The sequence below is a fragment of the Dermochelys coriacea genome, chromosome 14 (genome assembly GCF_009764565.3).
Source record: "Dermochelys coriacea isolate rDerCor1 chromosome 14, rDerCor1.pri.v4, whole genome shotgun sequence".
In the NCBI taxonomy this organism is placed as follows: domain Eukaryota; kingdom Metazoa; phylum Chordata; order Testudines; family Dermochelyidae; genus Dermochelys; species Dermochelys coriacea.
Window position 1 is genome coordinate 24,880,843 of NC_050081.1, and position 19,414 is coordinate 24,900,256.

The following is a 19,414-nucleotide window of genomic DNA, read 5'->3' on the forward strand; positions in this document are numbered from 1 at the left end:
AGATCAGATGATCATAATGGTTCCTTCTGGGACCTTCACATGGAAGCCAATAGGAGCCGTGGGTGCTCAGTAATGTGCAAGATTGGACCGATACTGCTGTTGATTGTATTAAGTGTTGGTTTCAAGGATCTAAGGACTTGCTCTTAATCTACCTTGATGCTCCTTCTGCTGTATGAAGAAGACCACTAGGAAAGCTGGATGGGAGTTGCATCACTGTCATACAAAAGACCATACAGTCTTCACTGTGGTATTCACATACAAATACCTAACTGACTGAAACTTCTGGATACAATGTTGCCCCACTAATGATAATACTGGTAAGGGCTTCATCAATAAATCCTGGGTGCCCCAGATTTGAATATAGCTCAGTGTAAGGCAGGCCCAGAGTGTAATCCCATTGCGTCTGGCTGACATTTGGGAAGCCAGCCACCTGGGGAATAAATTCACTTTACTCTGTATTCCTTTGGCTTTAAATATATCTGCCAAAAATCTGTGCTTCTGCAGTTGTGTAATTTTTTTAAACAGAAATAGTTGCAAGAACTTCACATGCATCCCGCATTGCTGTTTCCATTTTGTTGCCAGTTTCTCACTTTTGTATTTTCCCTGTATGTACTGTTGAATTTTTGTTGTTGTTGTTGCTTATATTATGTATGGGAAGAAGATTTCTGGTAGTAGAGGACTCTTTAAACCAGCAGATCAAGTGCCTGAAAGTTGAAACTTGACAAATTCAAACAAGAAATAAGGTGTAAAATTTTAAGGATAATTAACTATTGGCACAATTTGCCAAAGCATGTGGTGGATTCTCCATTATCTGAACTATTTAAATGAAAAGTGGGATGTTTTTCTAAAAGATACATTCTAGTTCAACCAAAATTTGGGGGCTTTATACAGGAATCATTGGGTGAAATTCTTTGGCCTATGTTTCACAGGAGGCCAGATCAGATTATCATAATTGTCCCTTCTGGCTGTAGCATCCATTAATCAATTTTTAGGTTCCCATGGGTGTGTCGTGGTGACTGTTAGAGAGATGCTGTTCATAGCAATGTCATGATCCTGAGGAGACTGGATCAGTTGACCATGAGCTCTAGAGTTCCCACATGTTGCTAAGAACAAAGGGCCCAAGAGGTCCCAGGAGAAAGGACTTTTTTTTCTTCTCCCCTGTTTTATTGATCAGAGACCAGAGAACGCTGCAGAGCTAGCCAGTGGAATCTTACCTGTGAAATAAACTGAGTAATAATGAGTCAAGGTGGAGAACAGGACTGCACAGTGAATTGTCTGTAGGAGGCAGGGTGTGCTTGGGTGGCCAGGACTCTGGCACTTAAAGGGCTTCGTAACTGTGATGGGGTGATACAACCACAGGAATTAAAGAGGACATGGTGCTTTGGTTTTGTACAGAGGGTCTTCAGTTGGTTTGAGCTTCTTTTGGGCTAGGTCAGTGCCTTCCTTTCTGGATAATGAACTAAATGGTGTTGTCCCCAGAAGGAGGATAATTTGACAGGGAACTTGTATGGTAGGAAGTACCAGACCAACAAAGAATCAGAAAGAGAAACAAGGGACACCAATCTGTGTGCAGAAGAGACCAGTTGGACTCAGTGAGCCTGGGTTAGATGCAGTACTAAGGCTCTATCAGAGACGGAAAGTACCAGAAGGGCAAAAGGGAAGATTTGCAAGGGAATTAGCTGATTCCAGTGTTTGCAGCTTCTGGTGCCTCCTCAAGAGCTGACAGGTCAGGTGGGTGCTCCAAGGTAACCAGGAGGTCAGCAGAGGTACAGTAGGAGGCAAGGATCAGAAGCACAGACACTAGCTTCATTTGTGCCTAAAGATGACAGGCTGGTAGGGTTTCATGGCTCTCTGCTTGGTTATTTTGGTTATTTCTCTGCAAGTGCAGCATCAGGCTACACACTAAAGTGGCAACATCCAGTGCTGGGTCTAATGCAATTCTTGCAGGAGTGGGGCAGCGAGGGAACCAGGGAACAGAAATGGGTGCAAAGGAGAGGAAGAGGGTGACTGTTCATTCAGATTTTGTTTGTGTTTTAGCAAATACCATTGGAAAAGAGCTTGCTGAGAAAAGCTCCTGCTACACAGATGGCACTGGAAAAGGCCTTGGCAATGGGGGGATGGGATAGGGAGAATATCCACAAACCTCTCAAGGAAGTGGTGGGACTGACCGTAAACAAATGCTGTTCAGATAAAGCCTGCTGAGGACATAGACAATTACAATGGCTGATGGGAACAATTACCTGCTCTATGTTGGGCAAACCACCTAGAGCAAACAGGAGCCACAGGGTACCTGCCATCCCAATAGGGGAGGTGAGGGCCTTGGATCTAAGGAGGTGGCACCAGGTTTCCAATGGAAGGGTTTCCCTCCCTCCCTTTGATTTTCTTTTTCTTTGGGCCTTCGAGGCACAGTGGGCCCAAGCCTGATGTAATCCTTGATGAAAAGGTGGCCTGGGGAGAAAAAACCCATGTCCTTTTCATAAGGAAGGAAGCCTTTTATTCTCAGCTAAACCTCACTGTGCAGCATTGCTTCTGCCACACTCTTCAGGAATGGTGAATGCAGGCTATCTTGCTAGAGCCAGGATTTATTTACCCCTCTGAATTCTCGACAGGCTTGGGGCCATTGTTGTGTAAAGGACATCTCCATGGCCTAGCAATTGGGGAGCAGCAATAGAGCTGACAATGTTGCCACATCCCTTTTCCTCCTCCTTCTGTTGAGTTCATTGCCGATTGGATTGGCAGGGAAGTGGCTCATGCCCTTCCCCTAGTGCTGTGCTTTCTGTTTCTCATGCTGTAACCCATAACTGCCATTTTGGTGATGTTAGGAGCCGTGCTGCCAAGAGGTAAAAGCTGGGCCTGAGACTGATTGGGCAGGAGCACACCTCTCCAGTTGTGCACCATCTTATCAGTATGAGCTACAGCACTCACTGCAGCCAGAAATGTTCCTCCCTCCCTCCCATTCAGTCCTCTTCTTCTTTCACTGTGTGCTGTTGTAAACAACAGGTAACACCTGATGAGTCTGAGATTACAGAGCATCTATCTAATCTAGCAAGCTACTGGCATTCCTAATACATCCATCATTGTGGCACCTGGAGACATGTTAGACAGACAATCCTGTGTAGTTGTCAACTCCTTTCTCCTCAGCCATGGTCTTTGTTTGTTGCTTGTATTCTGACATTTGTTTAACAGTCAGTGGTATGCATTTGGGCCTTCGTAGCTGAGAATTATGGACAGGAGTAAGGAAGAGTGAGCGAACAGTGGGAAATCTGCTGGGCCACTGGGTGTTTGGAGAACATAGCGTGTGAGCAGCAACATGATGAGAGCATCTCCAGGCTCCATAGGAGATGCCCTACATTGTTTTGTGCTAAACTCCAGTGACAAGTTAGAAGCAACATCAGAGAAGTGGTTAGGGGAAGAGATTATGGAAGCTCCTGTGACAATAGTGCTGATGCCCAGGAAAACTAATGGAGAAAATGAGGCCCAGATTCTCAACTCAGCTTTACCAGTGGAGGCACCGCAGAGGGAAGAATGGAGAGAACTGGTTGGCTTGGCAGGTTACCTTCCCAAAGAGTGGGTGACCAAACCACAGGCTAGACTAGAACTGCCAAGATACTGCCAGCCAGGAACTTTTCAAACAGAGCTTCTGGTGAGGAGAGGACCAGCACAGGCCCCCCACGGGTGGGGGGAGGGTTTCACAGCAGTGGTGCGGACGGACGCTCCCTTCCAAAACCAACCTACGCAACCCCCCATCCCCAAAAATAAAACTCCAAAAGGTGCCTTGGGCCAGAGCTGTGGCTGGTATAAATCAGCGGAGCTCCAGTGAGGTCAGGGGGCCTGATGCTCAGCCAGTGTAAATCAGCATAGCTCCTGTAAGGTCAGGGGGCCAGATGCTCAGCTGGTGTAAATCAGCATAGCTCCAGTGAGGTCAGTGACCTGTGCTAATTTGCACAGTCTTTTCTCTGCGGGCCAGATCCTGGCCCCCTCTAAGGCTTCTTTATACACCAGCATTTCCCACTCACTGCAGTGCTGTGAAGGGAGTGGAGACTCAGGCCCCCTGGAGTTACATTTGTGTAATATTCATGTGAGAGGTCAATCCGTCCTGATGTTGTAAGTGTTAGGGGGTCCTCTCTGCCTGCTTTGTACCACTCCAGGCTGATCCAGTGTAGGGAGAATGCCCAGGAAGGTCCGGCACTGACTGCTAGCACATTGGGACACAGCTGCTGGGTGTAACTGTTGCAAGGGACCAAACAGACCGCTGGCTGGCCTCACGATCTGGCAGCCACGAAAGTGACGCAAAGCCACCTTTGTCTCCCAGCTCCCAGGCCTATGCTAGATGGAGCTTGGCAGGAGAAGAGAATGTGGCCCAGGGAGTCAGAGCTTTACATCCTGTGGGCTCCAGAATCCTGAAGATACCAATTGTTCTCACAAAACAAACCCAGTGAAGTCGGTTTGAACCCAGCCCTGGCACATAGGTGGGGAGCTCAATCTCTGGAACAGGAGGCGCTGGTTCATCTAGCCAGAGACCATTTCATAGTGTTAAAAATCTCCTGTGCCAGCCTCCAGGTTAGGCCTTTTGGCACCTGTATATCTGAAGAGCAACCTATTGATGGGATTACCACTTTGAATGCAGCAAACAACACAGGTCAAAGCTCTGATTAGCCTGGTATATCTGGGAAAGGCTTTTAATAATCCATCTGAGTCAGGCTATTCCAGAGATGCACATATTCAAAGTGCTGTTTTCAGGAACTCCTTCCACCTAAGGGCATATTCTGAGCCTGCTCTGCATGTGAAGGAGTGCCGGAGATGCTCTCCATCTTTCCAGAAATTGTAACTAACATGTCTAGCCAAACCCAGGCAGAGCAGCACAGAACACTTGCCATTGCAATCATTGCACAGATGAGGCAATAATTGCCATTGAATCCTAGCTGTGTGTGGGATGGTAGGCCAGAGTGCACACTGACTGTATAGGAAGGGGTAATGGAGGGCAGAGCAGAGAACCCCTCGAAGTCTGAATGCTTCTTTGGAGGTTCTCTGATCTCATCCAAACTTTGGAGATTGTCTTCTTCCCTCTTCCCCTTCTCCCGCTCTCCTCTGCTCTGTCTCCCAAGTTTCCAGCAGGGTCCCTGCGTCTGATTTCCTTCCCTAGCCAGTACATCAACTCTCTGGCTTCTCCCCACAACCTGGAGCTGGTAATGCACCCTGTGACTTTGTTCTAATGAAGTTTCCAAGGATCAATCCAGAGATGTGGGGCTGATTCTCTGCTGTTTTTGCAGTTTGTGTCATCATTCAGAGTGAGTTCAAGGTGGGTAGAAAATGACACACAGTCCAAGTGCTAGCCTTTTACAGGCACTTTGCTTAATGTAAGTGATGACTCGAGAATCAGGCCTGTGATATGGAAACCCCACAGGGAGCTCCAGTAACACAACATTTCATTTCACTTCACTTTATTAGCGTCTCAATTTTCATTCATTTGAAATGGAAAGAAATAAACCCAGTCTGCCTTGACACCTGGGGGATCTAAAAAAGGCTGATTCTGTTCAAGGCCACTCCATGCTGCTTTACATTCCTCCAGCCACAGCTCTCTTGCTCCAATCTCCAAGTGTCTCTTGCGGCCTGCCCCCCAGCCCTCCTCAGGAAAGCTCCAAATTCCCACTGAAGAGTTTCCACAACTTTGGCAGACTCTCTGGGCCAGGATCTGGTTTGCATTTCAGCCTCTTTGTATTTCCTGAGCAGCAAAGAGCAGAAAGCAGCCAGATCTGCCCAGCTGAGAGTTGCCCCAGGTGGGAATCATTAGCCTATATATCAAAGGTTCTTATTCTCTCCTAAGTTCCAAGTTCGTACCCTCACCACTAGGCCATCATTGTTTTCCATTCAGATTGCCCAATGGGGCAATGTTAAGTACCAGCTATGGAGATCGGTTCTGTGCTGTAGATACTGGACCCAGACCACAAACTCGTTGCACACAGACCACCAAATACCCAGAGGACAATGCCTTCTCCTCTTTATCATCAACATAAACCTGCTCGTTCTTTCATCACTACAGCTGTAGGAGCACAGGAAGGCAAGGTCTCTTCCCTAAGGAGTGTGCCATCCAAACAGAAAATGCACAGCTAGGGATGGACCTGAAAGGTGCTTGAATGAACAATGAGTTTATCTTGCATCATGGGGATTCCATGATTTCAGTTGGACTTTTAAAAAAGATTTAAATGATTTCAATTCTCTTTATTTTACCCTTTCTTAGCCTCAGTTCTTCTGCTCTTGGGGCTAGCCTGCTCTGCACTTAAAAGCTTTATAAGCATAGCTGTGTCAGTTAGGAGTGTGGAAATATCACAGGCCCCTTATCCAACATAGCTGTGCCAGCAAAAACTGTAGTGTAGGTGCAGTTATACAGGAAAAAAAGTCCTTTTCCTTGTAGAGGTTATTTCATTCAGGGAACTGGTATAAGCTGTATCAGTAAACACTCATGTTTATAGGTTTCAGAGTAGCAGCCATGTTAGTCTGTATTTGCAAAAAAGAAAAGGAGTACTTGTGGCACCTAAGAGACTAACAAATTTATTTGAGCATAAGCTTTCGTGAGCTACCGCTCACTCATGTCTTTTACAGTACTCATGTCTACACTAGTGTGGTTTGCCAGTATAGCTCTGCCTGTATAAATAATAGTGGTAAATAAATAAATAATATTATAAATAATATAATATAAATAAATAATAGTATAAATAATAAAATTGTCTAGTGTAGACAAGGCTTGAGTCTTGGGCCTCTGCCACTATCATCAAAATCTCAGAGATTTTGGTGTTATCGCAGGGGTATTTGCTGAAAAGGCCATGTCTGTAGGTGCTAAAACCATGAAAACAACATGGAAGTACAGCTGGTCAACAGTTTTCATTCAAAACTTTCTTTTATTTTTTGACAGAAACAAACTTTTTTTTTCTGACTACACACTTCCATGATAAACTTGTTTTATTTTAAAAAATGCCTGTTTTTCATTGGAACTGAGCATTTCAAAATTTTAAATTTTGGGGGGTTTACTGCTTTTCTCTCCTTTCGCCTCCTTTATTCCTTGTTACCAGTGAATGCAACATAATCAGTGATGTTGAGAGGTTTGGTTGGGTTTGGGGGTTTGGTTGTTTTTCACTTTCCCATTTTCCTTTTCTCACTCTGAAACTTTTCAAAACTTCTTCAACTTGGAAAGGTGACAGAACAGCAAAAGGAAAGATGGAACTCTGTAACTCTGCTGCCATTTTTCCAGAGTTGGAGAAGCCTGGAAAGTCACAGAGCAGCAGAGTTTGGGTTGCATTTTCCCTTGCTACTTTGTAATAGAAAAAAAGAGGGAAGGGGAAGAAAATCCTGGCTATTACTCATTTTGTTGCACTCAGTGTCAAAAGGTAGGGGGAGGAAAAAGTCTAAAATTCACAATTTTAAAAACTTAACAGTTTTTGGAAAAAAAAATCACAAATCTGTGTTTTCACTTCAAGCCACTAAGACCACCCACCAGATGGCAAAAACTCCCTGCGAAGGATGTATTCTCCAGTGACACTATGTAAGAAGGCATGACAAATTACCACAGATTCTCAAAGTTACCTGTCAGGGAAGGAGAGTGTTCTGGCACAGCCCGGTGCCTGGGTTGCAAGGTGGAACCTCACCCAGGGGTGAGGCAAGCATTTCATAAACCAAAATGGATAATATGTGAAAGAATCCAAAACTGTTTGACTGCTGCAGAAAAGTGACACTTCTGTAGTAAGAAAAGGAGTACTTGTGGCACCTTAGAGACTAACAAATTTATTAGAGCATAAGCTTTCATGAGCTACAGCTCACTTCATCGGATGCATCCGATGAAGTGAGCTGTAGCTCACGAAAGCTTATGCTCTAATAAATTTGTTAGTCTCTAAGGTGCCACAAGTACTCCTTTTCTTTTTGCAAATACAGACTAACACAGCTGCTACTCTGACTTCTGTAGTAGTAAATGTGGCTCTGAATACGCTAATGAGCCACGAAGCCAATGTAAAGGATGAAGCTAAGGGATGAATGGTCATGCCACTGGTGAAGAGACTGTGAAGGAATTTAGCATTCCCTCCACAGAGGGCAGTCCTCAAGCCACAAGGCCAGGCTCTGCAGCTCTTATCAGGAGCAGGGATAGCTAGAAATGGTGGGTTACTATGGCAACAATATGTGTTTGAAAAAGAGAGACTAATAAAAGTAGCGAGAGGGCGAGTGGCTGAAGACTATAGATTTACTTGGAAAGAGAACATCATAGTGAGACGTGACTTGCTCCAGACAACAGAATAAACCATGAGGAGAACATGGGAAATGAATTGAAGCAGCGTTCCTGGCAGCAGGAGCGCATATAGGAGAGAGGCTGTGATGGAAAGGTGTGCCTGACAATCTGGTGCGTGCTCAGTGTTGTGTGAGTGTCCCAGGAGCACCGCAGTGGAGGGGTGTGTGTCCCACACACAGAGTGCCCCCACAGACATGGGTCTGCATTGCTTCTTGCCCACTGCACAAGGGCATCTGACCGTGCAGCCACAGGAGGCATGTATGTGTATGCCCTCCTGTCTGAACCAGGCCAGGAGTAAGATTAAACAGGCACGTCAGAGAGGTGAGGAGAAGGAAGAAAACTGACCAAACTCGCAGTGAGTGTGTGTGGGATGGGGAAGGGGCACAGAGCTCCATCTTCCCGTACAATCAGAAAGGTCACCCTAAGAGTCTGCAAAAAGAAAAGGAGTACTTGTGGCACCTTAGAGACTAACAAATTTATTAGAGCATAAGCTTTCGTGAGCTACAGCTCACTTCATCGGATGCATTTCCCAACAACCCAGATCTCTGCATCTGCAGAGCTGGGCCGGGAGTCTCTGAGTCTTCCTCTGTTTCTCACTGCCAGGGGAGCATTTTCTCCTCATGTTTCACCACATCTGCTATTTGTTGGAAACAATGATGGGACGGGGAGTGGAGCAGTTACCTGCATGGGATTTGAAACCAAAAAGATTTGAGCAAAGGTTCAGGTCAGACTGTCTGGTTCTCCTGCATGAAGCAGCAGGGCTCTGTCCCATCTCCTAGCCCATGCCCCCAGATGGAGGGGCAGAAGGCACAAGCAAGACACTATGGTGTGGGGGTCTGACCCAGCTCTAACCCGTAGGATCTCTTAGGGACACCATGGGATGAAGCATGGTAGGAACAAAGGCTGGAGTTCAGTACCCCTGGATGTGAGAGGGAAAGACAGGGCAGTGAAGGAAGGAATTCCCTCCCCCAGGAAATGCTGGGGTCCTCTGGTAAAATTAGCAGCAGGTCCCCCCACGAGTCAATGGCCTTGCAAGGTGCAGTCAGCCTGAGACAGCCTGTTATCCTGACGTTCAAGGAACTAGTGAGCAGTAGATCACCCCAAGGTGAAGTGATGGGAGGGGTAGTGGGTCACCTGAGGCTCAAGGACTTTGGGGGCAGGAGGGTCACCCTTGGACTCAGAGGCTGGTGGACTGGGAGGTCAACCTAAGCTTGGGGAGCTGATGGGAAAGGGAGATCACCCCAGGACTGAGGGGCTAGTGGGCAGGGGGAGGTCACCCCGGGACTGGGTGGGCTTGTGAGCAGGGAGGTCCATTCTGCCCAATTCTCACGAGTCAGGAAAATCCCAATGCCCCAGCCACATTGCCAATGTGTGTCATGCCCTGGGGCCCCACCGCCCTCTGATAATCATGTCAAAAGGAAGCCACCCCTTCCCTGTGGGAGAGGCAGAGCAACTAGTTCTTCCTGCTGTTACTGAGACCTGGACTACACTACGGAGTTAGGTTGCCCTAACTCTGTAAGCATCTACACTAACATGTCGCTCCTGCCAACGTAAGTTGCCCAGTACACTTACACCTCTGTGAGAAGCGTAGCACTTAAGTCAATGTAGTTAGGTTACAGTGTCCAGGTAGACACTCTGAGCTGTCAGCCCTGGCAGCAGGGCTCCAGGCTGTCAGTGCCTGGTGAGGATGTGCACCACCGACAGAAGGAGCATAGTGTGGACATGAAAAATCGATTAAATTACTGCATGGGCTGTATGTTGATGTAACTTAAGTTGACTTAATTTTGCTGTGTACACTTGCCCAGAGTCCTTGGGGTTCTGGGCCTGTGTTTCTCCACACCAGAGCAGCACACACCATTTCTACAGCTTTGCCCTCTTTCTCTGTGTGCGCATTGTCTGCCCAAAGACAGCCAGTGTCACCAACTCTCCAATTTTATTGCAACTCTCACAATATTTGTGGGGTTTCGTCAAGCTCCTGGAATCAGGTGATCGTGAGAGAATGTCAGCTTTCATGTAATAAAAAAGAGGAAGTTTCTAGCCCTCAAGCTTGTGAAAAAAAGGCTTAAAACTTGACCTGAGTGCACCGTAATGGTTCAAGCACCAGAAGGAAAATGGAAACGCCAACATCTAGTATTTAGAAACCCTCATGATTTTGAAGCCAGTCTCATGGTTTTGGGGCTCCTGGCTCCTGAGGTGTGACTGTGATGTTGCAGTCATTTCCTCAGAGCGACTAGCTTTCCAGAATTCCCCCCTCGTGTCATGGCAAAGGCCTGCTCTCGGCAGGAGCTGTTCAGCAGTTGGTTGTGAGCAGTCGGATGCGAGCTGGTTTGGTCAGTCCCATGACGTGTTCCCGTCCCCTCCCTGGAAATGTGGAGTTCCCACATGTGGGATTCATGCTCCCCAGCTAGCAGTTCCCTCTCCACGAATGACGCCAGGCCCTAGCTTCACCCAGCTGGGCCCGAGAACATCCCTGCTAGACAATGCCTTGCCTGTGTGTCTGCAGGAGGGTCGCACAACCAGGTACCAGCATGGGCTGGTCAATTCAGTAACCTGGGTGGCCTTGGGCCTGTGTGTTACTACAGTGCAGGACGGGTCTGCATAAAGCCCTGGGGTTGGGGGCAGGGCAGGGTGGATCTGTGTTAAGCCCTGGTGGTGGGGGCAGGGCAGGGTGGATCTGTGTAAAGCCCTGGGGTTGGGGGCAGGACAGGGTGGATCTCCTGTAAAACCCTGGGGGGTGGGGGCAGGGTGGATCTGTGTTAAACCCTGGGGGGTGGGGGCAGGGTTGACTGGGTCCGTGTTAAGCCCTGGGGCTGGGGGCAGGGCAAGGTGGTTCATAACAGAAAATGCTTGTTTTAGACACTTCTAACCAGCTCTAGTAAATCGTGCAGTGAGGAGGTAAGGCAAAGTGGGGATAGGACAAAATGGAGAGATAAACATCCACCACGGGGAAGCCGTCAACTCCTGGGGCAAGAGCTCAGCTCCCGTTTAGACCCCTGACCCGAGTGGCCGGATTTTCCAAAATGGCCAGCACCCAGCGCCTCCTGCTGAAAACAGTGAATCCCCTGCCTCTGAGAACAGTTGAGAACCCAGGAAATCTGGGTGAAACAGGAAACAGGTAGGCTCTGGAGAAAAATTCTGTGTGCCGTTCAGGAGATCCGGGAACTAGGAACGAGTGTGCATAATGGGAGATGTGGTCTGACCAAGAAGCCCAGCCTATAGTTGAAAATAAGAGCCTGAGACACCCAAACTACCACGCCCATGAAGCACTGGAGCAGCATTTCAAAATCAAAATATTTCAGTTTTCAGTTTTTCATCAAAAAGTTAACATTTTCCAAGGAAAAGTCCCATTTGCCAATCGACTCTGGTTCTTCTTGTAGCGTTGTTGTGTGGCATTGAACAAGAGATGCTTTTCAATGCTGGGTGAACTTTTCCCTATCTACCTTGCAAAGGTTCTGAGAGTTTAATTATTGATTGTTAGAGTAAGTTGAGGTCCTTAAGTGAAAGGCAAATCCCAAGGTTTTCTTCCATTAATCAGAGCAGTTTACAGAAAACAACAGTTTGAAAGATTATTAAAGCCAGTTTGTAACCTCTATTGACTACAGTTAAATTGGCCTTTGCAAAATAATAAGGCAAATTGCTTCTGATGCTATGAAAAAGTAAATCTTACTAAGAATCCTCTGTGTGGGGATTTGTCCCCCATTCCATGATTGTTGGTCCCATCACACTCCATACTGGCTCAAACAGAATGATGGGGAATTGACATTTCGTTCTGGCTGTGAGGATGGACGTTTTCAGCTTTCTCACAAAGTCTGTCACTGATCTGTCAGCCCCCACACAAACTGTGCTAGCACCATATCTCTTGGTCTTAAAATGCCTCTGCTGATAACCATCTCTGTCTAAAATACTCCTGTGGAGATGCTGGAAAGGGCCATCCAGACAGAGCAAGGCCTCCACACGCAGCTTGGGGTTGGGGTTGGGGGCGGATAGCTCAGTGGTTTAAGCATTGGCCTGTTAAACCAAGGTTTGTGAGTTCAATCCTTGAGGGGGCCATTTTTTTCTTTTCTTTTTTTTTGTGGGGGAGAGGGATAGCTCAGTGGTTTGAGCATTGGTCAGCTAAACCCAGGGTTGTGAGTTCAGTCCTTGAGGAGGCCATTTAGGAATCTGGGGCAAAAATTGGGGATTGGTCCTGCTTTGAGCAGGGGGTTGGACTAGATGACCTCCTGAGGCCCCTTCTAACCCTGATATTCTATGAATAACACTGAGAGACAACAAGCAAAAATTATTTCTCAGCCCTGAAACTTTCTATCAGGCATTCCCTCCACTCTGCAATACCATTGCAGCTTCTGCCACTGGCTGCCATTTTTCTTTCCTGTCCCTACAGTACCTGCTTCATCTCCCAGCTCCTTGTGGCAAAATCTCAGGGTTGTGCCATTGCCTCTCAGGATACAGACCTGAGTAAATCCTTTCTGCATGGACTAGATCCAGCTTCATTTCCTTCACACTTTTAAAGTTCATTATGAGGAAAAGGCTGATGTTCATTGAAAAGATGCAGACTTCCCTGCCTGGAGCTGGCCAGCCCCAACTAATTAGCTTGCCTGCCACATCTCAGAAGAGGTGTGGAACTTAATTAGTTACCTGTAGAGGGGCTGATGCCCTATAAAAGAGCAGCAGGATGCTGCTACCTGCAAGGTCAGTGAGTGGGATTACAGAGCTCTCCAGGCAGAAAGGCCTTGAATTATCAGGGTAAAGGCTGCAGGGCAATACAGGCAGCAGAGAGGCCTGATGCCTTGCAGAGGAAGGAGCTGCTGCAAGAGTCCAGAGACTTTTGTTTAGGGACTTTTAAGTTTTATCGGGACTTTGAGGTAAGAGCCTTGAAACCACTGTGCAAGTGCTCCTTTTGTAATGCTTCAGTAAATGTAGAGATACTCTGCAGTTAAGTAGCTGGTTTGGCTTCTCCTTGACTGGGCTGTTAAAGTGACCTCATTGTTGCATCATTTGAGGGGGAAACTGAGGCAGGCCACAGCAGAGCCACTGTTACAAGGGGATGCCTGGGAATTGGGGGTGTCCCTTTCACAATCATGAGCATTACTGCTAGGAGGGAAAACTGGTTACAGGGTGATCAATATACATGATTATGAATATGGTGGCCTAGCAGGGTGTCCTTGCATCCATTTGCTGTGAGTCTGTTCTCAGGTGAACTTATCCATCCCATCACAGGTGAGTTCATCAGTGGGGCTGGGCATCAAGGCACCTCAGAGGCTTTCAGGTTTCTGATTTTGCTGTTTTCTACTTCAGAAGCTGTAACAAATTACTTCACCTAAGAGCTCTCTACTATCAAAGCCACACAGTGTGTGCAAATAGAACATGTTCTATCCATTCTTATGTATGCAGCACTAGAAGAAGCATTTCTTTTCCTGGATTGGCACATAAGGAAGTGGTGACAGTTGTAGAGGGCTTCTTAGACATAGGGTTGATTGGCTGTGATGAGCCTCTGGTGGAACAGAGGCTCTGAGAGTTCTGTCTTTTCCTCCTTTCCTTTTTTATCACTAGACTCCTGTGGTATTATTGAGAGTAGTCCTAGGAGACGACGAATTAATGATACTATGGGACTCAACTCACCTAACCTAGTTATATCTGTGCTTATCTATCACAGAGCTCTGATAGATAAGAGAGGCTTGTAAATAATGGTTGCTGTTCTCCTGATTTACAGATGGGAATAGCACATGGTGGAAAGTAAATCGTCAGGAGCTGCAGTTAGCCCCTGGCTGATGGATTTGAGAATTCCTATACAGGCCATGAATGGTCACAAACATGGACTGCATCAGAGCAATGTGGGAAGTGACTTCTAGTGTGTCAAAGGACCTGCCCTCTCAAGCTCACATCAAGGGGCTGTTCCAGTGCATCAGCTGACTTAGCCTTTGTCCTTTCAGGGCCTGGTAGCCTTTCAGCTTTGGTGTGGGACAACATTGTCAACATCCTACAACACTCCCTTGGCAATCAGGAAATTGTAACCACTCACCCACCCATCCATTGCATAATGTTCTACTTAGCTCCTTTCTCTTGGTGTGGGTGACCATGGGGCATCTCTAAGGCTGTGGGATTCCTCTGCGGGCAATTAACATAGAGACAGATGCTTGGAGAGAGTCTGTGATTACTCCTCCTTGTGAATGAAGAAAGCAGTTTAGTTCTCGGCTCCGGCATAGTGCTTAGATCCCACGGTCAGGGGAGAGAGCGCGAGGGACTGCCAGTTCTAATATTACAAATACACATCGCATTGCGAGGGTAGATTTCAGACTCTGTGAATGCTGTTTAGCTCGCTGTTCCCCTGTCTGAGCACTGGAGGGCATGGCATCTGCTGCAGTTTCTTATCTCCCATTCCTCCCTTCAGCGCCGAATGATTTCTGTTATATGGGCTTGTCCCTGCCTCCCTTGTGAATAGAGCTGTTCAGGGAGATTGGGCTGTCTCCTCTCAAACTTGGGAGAGAGCCTCTTCCCTTGAAGGGCAGGGCAGGGCAGGCTAGCCCAGTGCATTGCTGCTGCGCTTGAGGCATGTCCTAGACTGCCCATCCCGCTTTATAAGAGACGCTCTTCCACATACACACTCCTTGTATTTGTCTGCTGGGATCACTTGGGCTTTGAGACTGAGGAGAAAAAGATCCCCTGCAGAGTCACCTCCTGTTCCCTAGCAGTGTTGTTTCTATTAAATGCTCCCATTCACAGCTTTTCCTCTTCTCCAGCCATCACCTTTAATGATGCCAATGGCAGGCCTTAATGTGGACATGGCTAGTCCTGTTAGAGGGCGCTGCCTATAGCACCTACAGTGACGAGCTCTCTTCCAACACCCAGGCAGCTGAATTCTGTTCTCAGTCACCTCTGAGGAAGCCAGTGGGGTTGCATGAGAGGTTTAATTGAGAACAGAACTGACTCCCTAATTCTACAGTCTCGGCTCTTGAGGGCAATTCTGTGGGTACCAAATGCTGACCATTTACCTGGGGTACAAAAGGCAAACTTGGCAGGAGACTTCGCGTAAGCGTTGGAATGGGTCTTCCCTCCTGACACACTGCTGGGCCCTCTGCAGTTTGCCCTGGCACATACGAGTGCTGAGAGGGACCCTTCTGGGGCTGGATTGCCCCACAGAGGAAAAATGTTACTAGGGGTTAGTTGGTTCAAGACATAGCTCTGCCCTGGGATCCACACACAGCAGAGGGGTTGAGAGGAAGGGGTTTATGTTGTCCTAAGGGCTGAGAGTGCCATGGGGCAGTACTATTGGACCCTGCCCTGGCTCTGTGAAGCCTGCACAAGCCCCTGTATACCATGCCAGTGGACCGTAGATTTTTGCAGAGGCCCATGGGTCATTTCAGGAAGGGCAGATGCTGAAATGGGGTTGTTTCCTCACTGACTCTGACTGCAATTCATCAGCTCCCTCTGGGCAGAGGGAATTGATGGGCAAGGCCCCACCTCCTGACTGAGCACAGCACTGCAACTGCCTCAGGCAGGCCATGTTTGCATACAGCCAGCCTCTCTGAGGCTCCTGGCAGCTTCTGCCACTAGCAGCAGCCAAGGCCAGTGGGGCGCTACCTGCTTATGGGGCCTTTCATGTCCCAGGCTCCCCAGTTGCTCAAATGCAAATGTAGTTGCTGTAACAGGCAGCTTCCTGACTGCCATGCAGCCCCGTCCAGCATGGCACAGGGCAGCCAGAGAGCAGGGAGTGTGAGCTGGGGACACTAGGATAAGCCCTGCTTTTCCAGAGAGTGCCCAGGGAACAGCACTGCTTGCACAGCACGGACAGGGCCTTGGCAGTTTGGTCTCCTCCCAGCGAGTCCCCTCCTGTCACTGCAGGGCTGCATCCAGCTGCTCTAGGTACCTCCTTGGCACCTGCCTGATTGCAGGGTAGTCTGTGTTCCCGCACTCCCCTGTGTGCAATGACTGCACTCTCCCAGGCGCCCCACTGGGGCAGGAGGAGGGGGGCCAGGTCTCTTGCTGCAGTGCACCAATCAGACATGGAGCAGGGGCTCCATGGTGGAGCAGTGATCTCCCCACCATGGGCTAGCAGTGCAGAGCTCCAGGAGTCCTTGTGCCTGCTGAGTGTGAATCCCTGCTGGAAGTCCCTGATGGTCCCAGTGCAGGGCTGGAGCTAGAAGGCACAATCAGCCCCCACGAAGGTATATGGAGCTCAGTGAAGGGAATTCAAATGGTGCCATCTCAGACACCACTGCCTGGGCAGGCTCTGTTGGTTTGGGGCAGGGAGCATGCCCAGGCCAAACGGGCACTATCAGGAGCTCCCTGACCTCTGCAGAGATGTCACAGGATTCTGGCCCTCATCTCCTGCCCCAGAGTTTGCCCCTGCCTGCAGGGTCTCTCCTCGCCCAAACCCTCTTTATCCTGGGGGTGGGCAAGGAGTTTCTGCCCAGTTAAAGACAAGGTGCTGAAGCCAGTTTCCAGCGCCTGATGCAGCTTGGCTGGAATAGCCTGACCTAGTCCTAGGATCACCCTCAGCAGTCAGCATGGCTGAGAGCAGGGACAGAAGAGATCAGCTGGAAGCAAGTCCCTTGAGTGGTGGTTGATCCACAGCCAAGTGGTGGTGTTGGTCCTGAACTCTGCAATGGGCCCAACCAAACCTAGAGATCCAAGCACCCCAGAAGCTGGATCTGAGCCTGGCCTCTGTGCTCAGGCCCATCTCTAACTGGACCTAGCAGTCTGCACCATGGGCAGTGGTGCTTGCACAGGCATCTGGGCTCAGCCCACTGTTCCTGGGCAAACTCACGATGCCAAATGCCAGACACTTCACTCCTGCAGAATCGTGGGATCTGCATTGTTCTGGCCCAAGGAGAGCATTTTAGCTCTGTGTAGGAAGGGGAACAGGTGGCTTCTCCTTGCAGGCTGGAAGAGACATGGATGTAGACTCAGGAGATATAACTGGGGGTGGGGATGTGGCTATCTCAGGCTGGCAGCTGTGCTAGCCCCAGAGCAGGGGATCTGACGTGCTACCGAGGCTTTCTGAACTGATTCTGGGGCAATTGTACAGAGTATATAAGTGACGCGGGTCCAGTCTGGGAAAGGAAGAATGAGCTTCTGGGCTTAATGTGCAGGTCCCTTTACAACACAGGAAGCTCCTGGTAAAGAGAAAAGGAGTACTTGTGGCACCTTAGAGACTAACAAATTTTAAGGTGCCACAAGTACTCCTTTTCTTTTTGCGAATACAGACTAACACAGCTGCTACTCTGAAATGTGTTGTAAAGGTTATCCTCAGATCCAGGTCCCAGTCCTTGCCTTGGGGTTAGCTGGGCTCAGCTACCTAGGCTCAGTAAAATGGGTCACTTCTCCTTTGAGCTTCCAGGGACAACAGGGAGCACTCTGCTTTCCCTGCCGCTCTCAGCCTTGCAGAGACGTTTACGGAGGGGCACACTCCGATTCAGCTGTGCACATGCCTCTCCTGCCAGCGACATGCAATCAATGCTGTCCAGCTACAGACATTTTGGTGTTATCAGTTAATACTGCTAGTGCAGTAACATGGAGAGAACCCAGCCAGGTGAGGCCTCCATGGTGCCAGGTGCTGCCCATATACAGTAAGAGATGGTCCCTGCCCCAGAGAGCTTGCAGACTAAAGGACAACACAAACAAGCCAGCTGGAGTGGGAGTGGTGGGGTATCATAGAATCATAGAAGATTAGAGTTGGAAGAGACCTCAAGAGGTCATCTAGTCCAACCCCCTGCTCAAAACAGGACCAACCCCAACTAAATCATCCCAGCCAGGGCTTTGTCAAGCTGGACCTTTAAAAACCTCTAAGGATGGAGATTCCACCACCTCCCTAGGTAACCCATTCCAGTGCTTCACCACCCTCCTAGTGAAATAATTTTTCCTAATATCCAATCTAGACCTCCCCACTGCAACTTGAGACCATCACTCCTTGTTCTGTCATCTGCACTTGCACCAGGAAGCTGTCCCCAACATCTCCAAAAACTTCCTGGATTGTCTGCACTGCTGTATTGCTCTCCCAGCAGATGTCAAGGTGATTGAAGTCCCCCATGAGAACCAGGACCTGTCATCTGGAAAATTCTGTTAGTTGTCTGAAGTAAGCCTCGTCTGCCTCCACCTCTTGGTCTGGTGGTCTATAGCAGATGCCCACCATGACATCACCCTATTTGCTCTCACCTCTAAACTTAACCCAAAGACTCTCGACAGGGCTTCCTGAGAGACATAGGGAAGAAAAGAAATTGCACACACATCTTTAGTGCTGTGCTTTTGCATGCATACATGCACTCTCATCCAGGCACACACACACACCTGTCTACACTCATGCACCCCTATGCGCACAGATTCTCAGTAGTGGAAACCCAGGCTGTCTGTTCATTCTGGGCCTTGCTTCATTCCAGTTGTACAGACACCACCCCAGCTTTGTTGTAAGTTTCCACACGACACTTGTGAACACTGGTTTACCATAAATGTTAGAGTGGTACTTGATGAAGCTAATGAAATATTTACCTGTAAAACCATTAATGTTTCACTGTCGGCTGCCAGCCCGCCCTTTCCTGATTTATGCCCTTGAATTGTTTCTGAGACTGATTGCACTGGTCCCTTATAAATCTGCATCCCCTGCTTCTTTGGGATACCTTTGCTTTGGCAAATGGTGCCCCAGTGCTATAGGCAACAGAGCCCTGTGTGGGGCAGAGATGATGGTGAATGGGAATGTTAAGTTGTGAACTCTAAACTTATTTGGGACCAAATGGTGATCTGTGTCTGCCCCGAGAGCCAGAGCCCTCAGCCTGGGCTGCAGAGGAAAAGTGGAATCATGAGGAGCAGATCCCCTCAGAAGCACCTGCATAGCTGCTGTGCAGCCATCTACCCCAGCAGGGGGGTGAGTGGCAGAAGGGGAGATTATAAATCCACTAATACCAGCACCATATAACCCCAATAACGGAGCTGTCAGGAGGGAATGATGGGCCAGCCGTCTTGACTTCGAGATGCATGTTTTCACTTTGATTTGCTTGCAACCCTTTCTAACTGTATTCCTTTTACTTAAACTATGTCCTACTGTTAATACTTTTGTTTTATTTTTACTATAACCCAACTCAGTGCTGTGTTTGAAGGGAAGGATATATTTACTACAGTGAAGTGAATAAGTTGTGATGTGCTTTTGTGTCT

The 19,414-nt window shown here is 48.3% G+C and overlaps 1 protein-coding gene across 1 annotated transcript in view; it reads left to right on the plus strand.

Moving 5' to 3' along the window:
• SHISA6 (shisa family member 6) overlaps nt 1–19,414 on the plus strand; it is a 395,911-nt gene that overhangs the window by 21,871 nt on the left and 354,626 nt on the right. The window lies entirely within an intron of this gene.